Raw genomic sequence first — 3803 nt, 5'->3', positions numbered from 1 at the left:
CGTGCGCCGTCGAGGGTCACACCTTCTGGGCACAGGCGTCCGCCAGGAGGTCAGAAAACTTCACAAACCGAACCCAGACTTGACTGCAGCGGGGCGGGAGGGAGCCTCGCTCGCCAAGGAAACTCGATCCTAGTGCGGCGAGACAAGCAAACTGCCGCGATGGAGTCTCCTGGGATTCGACAGTCGAGAGAAATCTCACATATAACACTGTATTATCTGATAAATACATTACTGTCAGTGCTGTCTTCAAGTCAAATATTTTCCCCTTTAGTCCAGCTTTTATATACTGGGCATTTCAGGTTTGAGGATTCTTAGAGGGTCAGGATACCTCGGTTCATACACCTAACTATAATGTATTAAAAGCATTTAATTAGCACTCCTAAAGATTCAATGAGAAAAGCAGACAAGAAAACTATCATAAACGTCCTATCTTCCATGACTTTTCCAAATTACAACCAACTTTGCTGCTTCCTTATTTTTATGAGATTTTTCAAAAACATTTTTTGTCTTTTAAATGTAGACTTCATTTGTTGCTGAAGGACGTTTCCAAAAGAAAAGGAGAGAGAATCTTTACCTGGAAAGTCTTGATTCAAACTATCATAATCAGACTTCTCTTAGCTGACATAACTTTCTTACCCAGTTTCTTTTAACAAAAGTTAGGTAGTCTATCACCGGTTTCTAGCTGGTCTGAAAACTGTATACCAAATGTTTCAATGACAGGTGTCAACTTTAAATGTTCCTCCATCAGAAACTACAATTTCGCCAGATGTCAAGGGGATAGTCACAGCTGCTGCTGAGTAGTGCCAAGACAGGAAACCTCTTGATGTCTCTTCTTTAATAGAAGGAAACATGCAAATTTAGCTGGTTCTCATATTTGGGATAAGTCCTATACAATAATCTTTGAAATCTCACTCTGACTTGAGCTCTCTGATGAAGTCTTGGTGTTTTCTGAAGCCCCAAATAGTTGTGGGATGGACCAGCAATCAGAAAGAAGAATAAGTATGTTCAGTGGGATCCCTGCTACCCCCAGAACAGGTGCATGTCTTTTGCTTCGAAGTTCAGAAGCCAGTAATACCCACAATCCCTTTACTTAACCCTGAGATATCAAGTCTAACAGTGATTCTCATGTTTCCCTAAGGAAACAGTTCTTTTAAAATTAAAGTTTTGGTGTGTACTAATTTAGAGATGGGAGGGAGACAGATTGGACAAATAATTAAAATGGCAAATAAACCTTCATTATAATTTTATTTTCAGTTCCTTGTTGCATTATGAAAAAAAAATCCCCTTAAAACTAAAAGGTTCTATGTTTGGTTTCAGTCCTTTAACAATTCGAACTCCTAAGCGACTACAGCTGCCATTTTTAGTAATTGTTTTTACTGTGTATTTTCCACTTTAAAAGCATTGAGGTAAGAGCCCAATGGTGAAAAAAAAAAAAGTCTAAACCTGTAAACATGACAGTCTACTTATGGAACACCTCAAAGTTTGAAAGCTTAAGTTAAATGGAATATAAATTATTTTTAACTATAGATTCTGAGTATTTGTCCTTAACAGTGTCTGTGTTGTTCCTGATAAAACACAATATAGAATTCTTACTTTATATCTGAAATTGGACAAACTAAAGTAGAACATTGCTCTTTATTCTAGCTTTCTTTTTAGAAGTCTTTAAAATTAAATGGAGAAATGTAACATAGATTAATCATAAAACAGAAAAGAATTGTTAGTAATTCAAATGTAAAATATGGCAAAAGTGGAAGATTACTTTTACTGACAGAAGTATAATTTCTGACCCACTTTTGAACTTACTAACTTTAAAATACCATTGTTTTACAATGTTAATTGTATGCCCCAAGATGACATACACACCTCTAATAGTTAAGTAGTGAGAAAGAAAACTATTCAAAGGGATATTTCGATTTTTAAAAAATAAAAGGTGCTATTAAGATTATTCTTCTAAAAGTACCAGGTGACTTTAAATACAGATCTACAGTGTACTTGACACAGTAAACTATATGTTTGATTGAGAATGAAACATATTATCTGAATTAACTTGCAAAAATGTTTCCATGAAAGATTTGTGTGGAAAACTTTGACCCCTTTTGTATAAAGCTAATCACATGTAATTTCAAAATCATTTTTGCATGTAGTTTCTCTTTTTATGAAAATGAGATTCAAAAAAGACAACATTCTAAAGCCAGTTTAAAAATCCTGTTTCTCTTTAAAAATCTGCTTTGGGAATTCAGAAAAACCCATTATCATGGGAATATATTCTACACATGCCTAGAAGAAATTTTACTAATTTTAACAGACATTTTCTTTTTTCAGTTTCTAGATGAATTTTAAAAGTTAAACTTTATATATACTAATTAGATGTTAATTTGATATAATATCCACATTTTGTAAACTGCTTCTAGATAAATCAACTGTATATATATATATTTCTCTCCCAAGCCAAAAACATTAAATATCAGTGTGTGCTACACACTACAGATAACAGAATGTACCTGTCTTCTAGGACATGAAATCTAGTGGGAGATAAAGACATCTGAAGAAAGTTTAATTCATTAAACAAGCATATACTGCAGCCTGCTCCGTTTTAAGGACTATAATTGCACTCAGTGCTGTAAGTGCTTTGGAAACAAAGAAGAGGGATTTAGGGTGACATAGGGGAAGAGGTGAGAATATCTAAAATATCACTTTAATAAAAGGTGTCTTGTTTTTAAGAAAAATTAGCTGACTTTTAGATATGAAATCTTCTTTCCTCCTTCCCCACACACCATAAATTAAAAACACAATGGCAGTACTTAATATGCATTCATTTGGCAACTGCATGTAATTTTTCAGGTTATAAGAACACAACAATCATTTTGCCACATAAAATCTAAAATTAATAACTCCATATATACATACTTGAATGAGAAATAAAGGTATTACATACCCATAACCAAGTTAGTTTTCTTATTATCTGTAATGATGAAAGCAAACATGACATCTTAAATGTTGCTCTACTCCTCTTTTGAGAAAAAATCTTAGGAGTTTACATTTGGATTTCAGCAGACCAACCAGTTGTGCCATCAAGTTGGTCAGCAAAAGAAGAAGAGGCTCGGACACTTCCATCCAAGATGGGAAGGTTAACATTTCTATGCAGGTGCTGTGCTTGTGTCTTGTTTCCTATCATTTGCTTTCCAAGCCTTTTAAAGGCAACTCCTTATATTTTAAACTTTAAAGTTTTCACGTTTCTTTGTATTAAGGCCAATAAAATGTTTAAACGTTTTGACAGATTTTGCTGGCCCCAAAGTTCTAAAGATATGCCTGTAATGGCTTCCTTTTCCAGTAATTCAGTGGATGCTGAGATTGAACTCAGCTTTTCCACTACCAAAGTAAACCATCATTAGGGGTAAATTCCACACACGAATAAGTTCACCTCCAAAATCACTATATAGCACAGTGATGTAATTGATGACTCTAATATCTGAAATCAGCATAACACTTTCAAAGGCAATGAGACACCGCACAGAAGACAAATCATTGCCGCTTGATGTGCGTGTGTGTTATGTGAATATCTTTTTTTTAAAGACTTATGTGGGTTTTCCTTTAAGACTGTATCCAAGCCGGGCACCACCAGATACCCTCTAGGCGCCTTTCCTTATATGTCTGTCGGCCACTCCTCAGCATTCCCCAGACCCCCCACCCCTTTAAAATATTGGTCGTGTTGGACTCACTCAAGCAAGGTCGGTACTATTCCTTTTCCATCTTTTTATTAGTACAGGACGCCAGAGACAAAAGATGGAAGATGCCACAAAGGA

This window comes from Bison bison, unplaced genomic scaffold, assembly GCF_000754665.1.
Source record: "Bison bison bison isolate TAMUID 2011002044 unplaced genomic scaffold, Bison_UMD1.0 scf7180017864461, whole genome shotgun sequence".
NCBI classification, from domain to species: Eukaryota; Metazoa; Chordata; class Mammalia; order Artiodactyla; family Bovidae; genus Bison; species Bison bison.
Note: the sequence above shows the minus strand (reverse complement) of the source record.